This window comes from Canis lupus, chromosome 30 (assembly GCF_048164855.1).
Source record: "Canis lupus baileyi chromosome 30, mCanLup2.hap1, whole genome shotgun sequence".
In the NCBI taxonomy this organism is placed as follows: Eukaryota; Metazoa; Chordata; class Mammalia; order Carnivora; family Canidae; genus Canis; species Canis lupus.
In genome coordinates this window covers 17,986,404-17,997,539 of record NC_132867.1, presented here as the reverse complement: position 1 = coordinate 17,997,539, position 11,136 = coordinate 17,986,404, and positions in this window count along the sequence as shown.

Here is an 11,136-nt window from a genome sequence, read left to right as displayed (position 1 = left end):
TTTAAAGGCAGACCAGAATGGATAGAGAAAGGACCAGACAGAGAAGAGAGCAGAAACTGTATTAAAGATTCTGGCAAAATGCGAAGCCGATCCCTGATCCACCCGAGACAACCACCAGTGACGGAGCGAAGTGATCAGTTTCTAACTCTCCAGGAACTAAGCATCAAATTCAAGGCCGACTAAATGAAGGAAGGACAGTTAACAACAGACTTCAGTATTTTCTGCAAAGCATGAAAGGCAAGAAGAGATTTGGGGGTGAAGGGGTGGAAATCCTTAAAAGAAGTCTGAGTAAATTTGTGTAACAATAAGAAGGCAGGTATCTTCCCACCCAGACCAAAGGAAGGCACTGAAGATTTTGCAAGGATGTGGCCTCTAAAAATACCACTTAAAGATGGGCAGACTTCTCTATCGCCCCCAGAAATCAAAGTAAACCATCTGAAACCCAAGCTGTAGGAAATCCCACGGCTCAGATAAAGGACCCAATGAGACACTGAAACAGCACTATCCCTTTCAGAGAGCAGGAGGCTGCCGGGCCTAACCTCCAGCGAGACCTTTCCTTGGCGCTCAGTTCAGTGAAACAGACATTCTCTCAACTGTATCAGAGACATGGATTTTAGCTGTAATTATGGTTTCCTAATCTGGTGTAGCCTTAGTTAAACAAGCAGAATCAGCACATTATCATTAGGGTGGCAATCTAGCTTCTCTCGCACAGGGCATTGGGCAGGGAGCGAAGTCTACTGTTGCCAACTCTGACTCTATCTAGTCTTTGAGGAGCTCAAAACGAAGTTTCTTCTAGTTTCTCCAGATGAAGAAATATGTGCCACCCTCCCATCTCACAGAGTTGCTGAACAAACTACCAAAAGGCAATATTTAAACATGTCATAACCGGGTACTGAATTGCCATGGGTGAGTCTGTACAAATCCAGCCTCTCTCTCCCACGCACCCTGGGAAACTGGCACATAATGGGTCTCATCCTCTGTTTTCCTGTCTTTTCTTCCCAGACCCTTCCCTCCCTCCTCTCAGTTAACCTAGTTTGAAGCTTTGGGGACATGCTGTCATATTTTAGATGCAGAGGTAAGTATTTCAGGTTAAATGGTTACTTTCTCCTAGTTCTGAACCTCTCGTGGTGGGAATTTCAAGTTAGCTGAAGGCCAATATTAGGGATAATTTTTAGCAAAGAGCTCGGCCAGAGTTTCCTTCAAATCATACTGTAGTAGCAAAGATTTCCTCATTTATGAGCCTCTTTTTAAAAAAAGATTTATTTATTTATTCATGAGAGACACAGACTGAGAGAGAGAGAGAGAGAGGCAGAGACACAGGCAGAGGGAGAAGCAGGCTCCACGCAGGGAGCCCGACGTGGGACTCTATCCCGGATCCCAGGATCACAACCTGAGCCAGAGGCAGGCGCCCAACCGCTGAGCCACCCAGACGTCCCTATTAGCCTCTTAATACGCACTTGTTTTCTTCCTTCCTTTTCTCTTCTCCCTTCATTCCTTCCTTCTTTGTAAAAAAACAAAACCGAATCTATTTTTTTTAGAGCAGTTTTAGGTTTGCAACAAAATTGAGAGAAAGGTACAGAGGTTTATCATATGCCCCCTGCCCCACACATGCACAGTATCTCCAGAATGGCTTGTGTGTGTGTGCGTGTGCGTGTGTGTGTGTGTTTTACCAAGGATGAACCTGCACTGACACATCATAATCACTCAAAGTCTAGTTTACCGTAGGGTTCACTCTTGGTGTTGTATATTCTAGAGGGGTGGACAAATGTATAATGACATCCATCCATCATTACAACATCATACAAAGTATTTTCACTGCTCTACAAATCCTTTGTGCCCTGCTTCTTCATGTCTCTCCTTTGCCCACTCCTAGGCAACCACTGATCTTTTTATTCCCTAATTTTTGCCTTTTCCCAAATGCCATATAGTTGGAATCACACAAAATGGAGCCTTTTCAGATTGGCTCATTCCTTGCTTTCTTTCTTTTAAGATTTTATTTATTTATTTGAGAAGGGGTGAGAGAGAAAGAGAGCTAGCATGAGTGTGGGGAGGGGCAGAGGGCAAGAGAGAATCCCAAGCAGTCTCCCCATTGAGCATGGAGCACACAAGGGGCTCCATCTCACAACCCTGAGATTGTGACGTGAACCAAAATCGAGTCGGACGCTTAATTGGCTCAGCCACCCAGGTACCCCTCACTTAGTAATATATACTAAAGTTTCCTCCAGGGATGTCAGGGTGGCTCAGCAGGTGGGCACCTGCTTTTGGCTCAGGTAGTGATCCCAGGATCTGGGATCAAGTCTCACCTCGGGCTTTCTGCATGGAGCCTGCTTCTCCCTCTGCCTATGTCTCTGCCTCTCTTTCTCAGTCTGTGTCTCTCATAAATAAATAAATCTTTAAAAAAAAGTTTCCTCCATTTCTTTTCATGGCTCATTAGCTTATTTCTTTTTAACACTGAGTAATACACCATTGTCTGGATGCACCACAGTTTATCCATTCACCTACTGAGGATATCATGGTTGATTCTAAGTTTTGGCAATTATGAATAAAGCTGCTATAAACATTTGTGTATAGATTTGATCCATAAATTTTTAACTCCTTAGAATAAACACTAAAGACCATGATCACTGAAACATATGGTGGAGCGTATGATGTGGAACATCTTTTCTTTCTTCCTTTATTTCCCTCTTTTCTTACTTTTTCTTTTTACGAGAGAGAATGGAGGGAAGGGGCTAATGAGAGAGAATCTTTTTTTTTTTTTTTTTTTTTTTAATTCATGAGAGACAGAGAGAGAGAGAGAGGCAGAGACACAGGCAGAGGGAGAAGCAGGCTCCATGCAGGGAGCCCGACGTGGGACTCGATCCCGGGTCTCCAGGATCACGTCTTGGGCTGAAGGTGGCGCTAAACCGTTGAACCATCCGGGCTGCCCAGGAGAGAGAATCTTAAGCAGGCTCCATGTCGGGCCCGATCTTACAACCCTGAGATCATGACTTGAGCTGAAACCAAGAGTCAGGTGCTTAAACAACTGAGCCACCCAGACGTCCCTGGACAATCTTTTCATTTACTTATTTTCCATCTATATATTTTCATTGGTGAAGTATTTGTTAAGATTTCAACCCATTTTTAATCCAGTTGTTTATTATTGTTGAGTCTTATTGTTGAGTTTTAAGAGTTCTTTATATATTTTGGATCACGGTCTTTTATCAGATACAGGCATACTGATACTTGTGGGTTCCATTCAAGACCATGTCAATAAAGTAAATACCACAATAAAGCAAGTCAAATGGGGGTACCTTGGTGGTGGTTAAGCGGTGAAGCATCTGCCTTTAGCTTTATGCCTTTTTAGCATCATGCCTTTAGTCATGATCCTGGGACCCTGGGATCAAGCCCCACATTAGGCTCTCTGATCAAGCCTAACATTAGGCTCTCTCTCTGTGTCAAATAAATAAAATCTTAAAAAAAAAAAAAAAAAAAAAAAGCAAGTCAAATGAATTTTTTGGTTTCTCAGTGCATATAAAATTTATGTTTATGCTACACTGGAGTCTACTAAGTGCAATATCATTATGTCTAAAAAATATGCATACCTTAATTAAAAAATACTTTTGCTAAAAACACTAATCATCAGCTGAGCTTTCAGCAAGTCATAATCTTTTTGCTGTTATAGGGTCTTGCTTCAATGTAGATAGCTATTGACTGATCAGGATGGTAGTTACTAAAGTTGGGGTGGTTGTGGCAATTTATTTAAATAAGATAAAATTGAAGCATGCTGCATACACTGACTCCCTTTCACAAGTGATTTCTCTGTAAAAGTGATGCTGTTTGATAGCATTTAATGAAGTGTCAACTTCTTTTAAAATTGGAATCAATCTTCTCAAAACCTGCTGCTGCTTCATCAACTAAATTTATGTAATATTCTAAATCTTTTTTTGTCATTTCAACAAATGTTACAGCATCTTCATTAGGAGTAAATTCTATCTCAAGAAACCACTTTGCTCATCTATAAGAAGGAACTCTTCCGTCATTGAAGCTTTATCATGAGATTGCAGCAGTTCAGTCCTATCTTCAGGCACTACTTCTAATTCTAGTTCTCCTGCTATTTCCACCACATCTTCAGTTACTTCCTCCAGTGAAGTCATGAACCCCTCAAAGTCATCCATGCGGGTTGGAATCAACTTCTTCTTCTTTTTTTCTTTTAAGATTTTATTTATTCATGAGAGACACACACAGAGAGGCAGAGACACAGGTAGAGGGAGAAGCAGGCTTCTTGTCAGGAGCCTGATGTGGAACTCAATCCCAAGACCCCAGGATCATGACCTGAGCCAAAGGCAGATGCTCAACCACTGAGCCACCCAGGTGCCCTGGAATCAACTTCTTCTAAACTGTTGTTAATGGTGATATTTTGATCTCTTTCCATGAATCACAAATATTCTTAGTGGCATCTAAAATGGTAAATCTGGGCAGCCCAGGTGGCTTAGCGGTTTAGTGCTGCCTTCAGCCCAGGGTGTGATCCTGGAGACCTGGGATCGAGTCCCATGTCAGGCTCCCTGCATGGAGCCTGCTTCTCCCTCTGCCTGTGTCTCTGCCTCTCCCCCCCCCCCCCCGTGTCTCTCATGAATGAATAAATAAAATCTTAAAAAATAAAATAAAATAAAATGGTAAATCCTTTCCAGAAAGTTTTCAATTCACTTTGCCCAGATCCATCAGAAGAAATCACTATCAATGACAGCTATGGCCTTATGAAATCTATTTCTTCAGTTACAAGACTTGAAAGTCGAAATTGCTCCTCAACCCATGGGCTACAGAATGGATATTGTGTTAGCAGGCATAGAAGAACATTCATTTCATTGTACATCTCCATCAGACCTCTTGGGTGACCAGATACATTGTCAATGAGCAGTAACATTTTGAAAGGAATTTTTTTTCTGAGCAGTAGTTCTCAACAGTGGGCTTAAAATATTCAGTAAACAGATGTGCTGTCATTCAGGCTTTATTGTTCCACTTGCAGAGCATTAGGCAGAATAGATTTAGCACAACTCTCATGGCAGAAGGGTTTTGGGAATTGTAACTAATTATTGGCTTCAACTTAAAGTCACCAGCTGCCCTAGCCCCTAGTAAGAATCATCCTATCCTCTGAAGCTTTGAAGCCAGGGATTGCCTTTCTCTCTAGCTATGTAAGTCCTAGATGGCATCTTCTTCCAATAGGTTGTTTTGTCTATTTTGAAACTGTGTTGTTTATTGTAGCCGCCTTCATTAATTACCTTAGTTAGATGTTCTAGATAACTTGCAGCAGCTTCTACATCAGCACTTGCTGCTTCACCTGGCACTTTTATGTTATGGAGACAACTTTTTTCCTTAAACCTCATGAACCAACTTCTGCTAGCTTCCAACTTTTATTCTGCAGTGTCTTTACCTCTTTCAGCTTTCACAGAATTGAAGAGAGGGAGGGTCTTGCTCTGGATTAGGCTTTGGTTTAAGGGAATGTTATGGCGGACTGACCTGTGCAGACCACTTAGGCTTTCTCCATATCAGCGATAAGGCTGCTTCACTTTCTTATCATGTGTGCATCCACCGGAGTAGCACTTTTAATTTCTTTCAAGAATTTTTCCTTTGCATTCTCAACTTGGCAAACTGGTGCAAGAAGCTTAGCTTTTGGCTTATCTCAACTTTCTGACATGCCTTTGTTACTAAGCTTAATCATTTCTGGTTTTTCATTTAAAATGAGAGAAGTAAAAAAAACAAACAAACAAAAAAAACCAAAAAAAAATAAAAATAAAAAATAAAATGAGAGAAGTAAAAAAAACAAACAAACAAAAAAAACCAAAAAAAAATAAAAATAAAAAATAAAATGAGAGAAGTGCCACTCTTTTCATTTGAACACATAGAGGTCATTATAGGTTCTTAATTGGCCCAATTTTATTATTGTTGTGTCTCAGGGAATAGGAAAGCTTGAGGAGAAGGACAGAGATGGGGGGAACCAGTGGTCAGTGGAGCAGTCAGAACAGACGCATTTATAAATTAAGTTTGTCATTTTATATACGTACAGTTTGTTACACCCCAAAATATTACAGTAGTAACATGACAGATCACTGATCACAGATCACCATACCAGAAATAATAAAAAGACTTGAAATATTGTGAGAATTACCAAAATGGGTTGCAGAGACACGAAATAAGCAAATGCTGTTGGAAAATGGCAGCAATAGACTTGCTCAGTGCAAGGTTATAACAAATGCATTATCTGCAAAGCACAATAAAGCAAAGTACAGTAAAATGAGATATGCCTATATATGTCTTTTGCAAATGTTTTCTCCCAGTCTATGATTTGTCTTTTAATTCTCTTGATAGTGTCTTTTGCAGAGCCGCAGTAGTTTTTAACTTTAATGAAATCCAGTTATCAATTACTTCTTTTATGGCTTATGTCTCTGGTATTATATCTAAAGTCCTCTCTCTTAAAAAAAATAAAGTCATCACCATTCTCAGGGTTATTTAGGTTTCCTTCTGTGTTATATCCCAGAAGTTTTATAGCTTTGTGTTTTACATTTAGGTCTGTTATCTATTTTGAGTTAGTTTTTGTGGAGGGTGTAAGATCTGTATCTAGATTTATTAGTTTTTTGCATGTGAATGCCCAGTTGTTCTAGCACCATTTGTTGAAAAGACAGCCTTTGCTCCATTGTATTATTTGTCAAAGATCATTTGACTATACTTATGAGATTGTAGCACTGGGTTCTGTATTCTGTTCAATTGATCTATTTGTGTATTCTTTCACCAATAACACACTGTCATGATTCCTGTAGCTTTATAATAAATCTTGGTAGTCAGGTAGTGTCAGTTCTCCAACTTTGTTCTTAAATATTGTGTTGGTTATTCTGGTCTTTTACCTCTGCATATAAACTTTAGAATCACTTTGTCAATACCTATACAATAACTTGCTGGGATTTTGATTTTGGTTGCATTGAATCTACAGATGAAGTTGGGAAGAACTGACAACAATGTGTCTTCCTTTCATGAACATGGAATATCTGAATTTATTTGGCCCTTTGATTTTTATCAGAGTTTTGCAGTTTTCTTCATATAGCTCTTGCACATATTTTGTTAGATTTATACTTATGTATTTCAACTTTAGGGGTGCTAATGTAAGTGGTATTATGTTTTTAATTTCAAATTCAATTTGTATCTTGTTGGGTTTTCTATATTAATCTTGTATTCTGCATCTTGCCTTTCCCCTTCATCAAATATTTCTGAGTGTCCACCATGTGCTAGGCAGTCTCTAGCAGCACATTCCTCTAGCAGCAGAAATTCAGAGTTTAGTGAGTATGGTAGATAAATAAATCTAAAAATTGAAAATATGTTATTATAAGAGATATGTGAAAGAGGCTCTTTCAACAGGGCCTTGGTGGGCCAGAAAAGACTTTGTAGAGGTATGAAGTGAGTCTTAAAGGATGAGCCTTAGATCAAGTGAAGGAGCAAGAGCACTGTAGACTGAAGATGACTGAAGAAGAAGATTGGATGAGAAACAAGATGGTTTTTCAGGGATCTGTGTATGACTGAGTAGCAAGAGATAGGGCTGAAGAGATAAGAGGGGTCATGCTGTTGTGTGCCTTGTTAGGTCCCATGTAGCTTTTTATTTCACAGATCAGTGATTTAAAAAAATTTTTTTTCAAGTGATTTTAGCAGCAGATTTTTTTTTTTTTTTTTTAGCAGCAGATTTTTTTTTAGTTAAATCTTGTATGATACACCAATATGAAAGTTAGGTTAAGAAGACTTTTAATTAGTATACACTTATTTTACAAATTAAAACAATGAAGATACGGACATTTGTTTGAATACAAAATTGATGGAGATTATAGATGACAGTTATGTCTTATATCAGCCTCAACTTTGCAATTCTTTTATGTCTGAGTTCTGTTTGTTGTACAGTGGCAAGATAATTTTGATTCACAGAGATAAATAGTTGCAAGTGGTGACAGTTTTAAAATTATCTGGGAATCTCAGGATATTGTTCTGTATAAAGAGATGGCAGAGAAGGTTTGGTTCTTAGGTCTACACAAAATTGAAATTCTAGTTTGGGTCACTATGAGGATGATGACACCAACTAAAACTGAATATAGTAGAGGGTAATTTCCAGGGGGAAAAAAGTTCATTTTTTGACATTTTGTGTTTAAGGATATTTTATCAGAATACAGGAAGCTTCTTATAAACATGGAAACAATATCGGTTCATTAGAAATCAAACACGAGCAATATTTTATTTTAGAGTTATGTAACGTCATTTCTCTCTGACCTCTTCTGGCCTGCTTTTGATAAAATTTTAATGGTTCATTTAAGAAACTCTTCACTTCAGTAAATTCACACAGCTGCTCAGCCTGTGGTTCAGAATTCTGCTGCTTCATCATTTCAAATTTCTTGACTTGGCTACAGATGCATTCAGACCAATGTCATTTTATATTTAGCAAAGTTGGAGTAGTTCATGGAGATTCTTGTGTCCTTTTTTTTTTTTATGATTTTATTTATTTATTCATGAGAGATACACAGAGAGAGGCAGAGACATATGCAGAGAGAGAAGCAGCCACCCTGCAGGGAGCCAGATGTGGAACTCCATCCCAGGACCCCAGGATCATGACCCAAACCAAAGGCCATCACTCGACCACTGAGTCACCCAGTTATCCCTATTGTGTCCTTTCTGATTGCAACACATATCTCAGCTAGGTCATGCTGCCACTCTTCTCCCTCAGTCAAGCTGACTTAAAAGGTATTTATTTAGTGAATGACTTGTTACAGAGTAAAATGTTCTTAATATTTCTCAGCTCTATGGCACCATCACCATTCACTTATTCCTTTACTTAGTTATTCCTCTGGTGGAAATAGAGTCTAGGTTCTTCCATGATTTTTTTTTAAAGATTTTATTTATTTATTCATGAGAGACACACACAGAGAGAGAGAGAGAGAGGCAGAGACACAGAGGGAGAAGCAGGCTCTATGCAGGGAGCCCAATGTGGGACCCCATCCAGGGACTCCAGGATCATGTGCTGAGCCGAAGGCAGATGCTTAACCACTGAGCCATCCCAGTTCTTCCATGGTTTTGAAGGTAAATTATTGTGTTAATTTGCTAGAGCTGTCCTAACAAAGTACTACAGACTGGGTAGCTAAAAAAAGTAGAAATGTATTTCCTACAGTTTTGGAAGTTTGTGGTTCAAGATCAAGGTGTCTTGGATCAATGTGAGGATTTAGTTTTCTCTGAGGCCTCTCTCCTTGGCTTGCAGATGGCTGCCCCCTTGCTGCCTCTTCATGTGTTTTTTTTTCTCTGAGAGTTCACCTCTCTGGTGTCTCTATGTGTCCAGATTTTGTCTTCTTGGTAAAGACACCATTCGGAAGGGATTAGGGTCCACACTAGTGGGCTCATTATAGCTTAACCATTTCTTTAAAGATCTTATCTTCAGACACTGTCACATTCTGAGGCACTGGAAATGAGGGCATTAACATGAATTTTGAGAGGAACAGTTCAGTCCCTAACAGTGATTAATTTATTCTGCCATGGGTCTTACAAAAAAGACAAAACTGACCTCAAAAGATTCAAGTTTTCTCTTTAGCTTCATGACTTCTGTTTTCATTTATATTTTGATGGAGCTTAGAACCAGTCTTTCCCTACTTCTTGGGCAAAAGGGAGGCAAGTCTTCTCTTTTGCAAGACGCCATAGATAATTCAATATTTCTTAGCCTTTTCAGTGTCTGAACACGTAGGAGGGATGTCACACTTCCCCAACTAATGAATGGCTTACTAAGAGCTCAAGCTGTTGAATCTCTGATTCAAAAACTGTGTGACTTGTCCAAAGTCTTAACCTCCTAAGGATACTGTCTAAACTACTTTAAAAGAGATCCCAACAATACCATTTCTTAAGAAGAGAGAAGTTATTAGCTCACAATGAAGTAGTACAGGGTGGATGGAAGCTCAAGTTCATCCCCAAAATATAGCTTCTATCTCTGGGTTCGTGATCTGGGTTCTGTGTCTCTTGCCATCACATCTTCATCTCATCCATCAGGAACAGAAAAAGGAACAAGAAAAATGCAACCCTATTTCTTGTTGAGGCATGGCTTGGCATATAAAATCACTTATATTGCATTGATAAAAAATCATACAGACATATCTAGTTGCAAGGATGGTGGGGAATGTAATCTATATCGAAGTGGCCATACACACAGCTAAAACATGGGGTTTAATTATTAAAGGAAGAGAAAAATAACGATTACTGTTATATGCCTTAGTTTGGATTTCTGCAAAAGCAGAGGCCAAGGCAAGGACTTGGATATAGGTAGTTCATCTGCATTTACCTAATGACTGGTGGTACCGACCCTAGGAAGCAGAGGTGAGGGAGTGGAAAGAGTGAGACAAGGGAAGGAGAAAGCCGATAAATGGTATGTTACCCAGATGGAAACCAAGGCCCATTTACTCTGGGGATCATCCATAGAATCACATAGAATATGCCTCAGAATTATCCCAGTGAAGGACAAGGAAGCTGGGATATTTATCTACTCACTTCCACCCCCATCATTTATTAATGCCTCTGCACTTCCAGGCTGTGTCCCTGCTCTGACTATGTAAGTTTCCATGGTGTTGGAGGATACCCCCAAGGGACACTACATTACCCACTGGAAGCAGAACACTGCAACATGTGTGCAACTGTCCACATTAGTGACACTAATGTCAGGTGGGCAGAGGAGATGCAGCACGGGATATCTTAGGCATCTATTGCTATGTGGAACTCACCCTCCCAGCTCTTGTCTTAGATCTTTTAGCAATAGGTGGTCCTAAATGAGGCCAGGAATCCTGGCTCAGGTTACTCAGGGAGGAAAAAATCTGCTTTGGTCTCCTAGAGGTAAGGAAATGACAGAAGACTTTGATGAGTGGGGAGGAGATTTTGTGCTGGGAAATTATGTGATCTAAGGTGCTGGCATGAATTATTTGGGACCAGTCCTGAAGGACCCTGAGCGCTACCCTGAGAAGTTTAAACCAAATATAACAAACAGGTATAAGGTGCTGAATTTGTAATGTGCATTGTGTAGGGTGATTGGGGGAACCTAGAGGCAGAAGACCAGTTTTGAGGTAATTGTAGTGATCTAAGCCTGAAATGATGAAAGCTGGCACT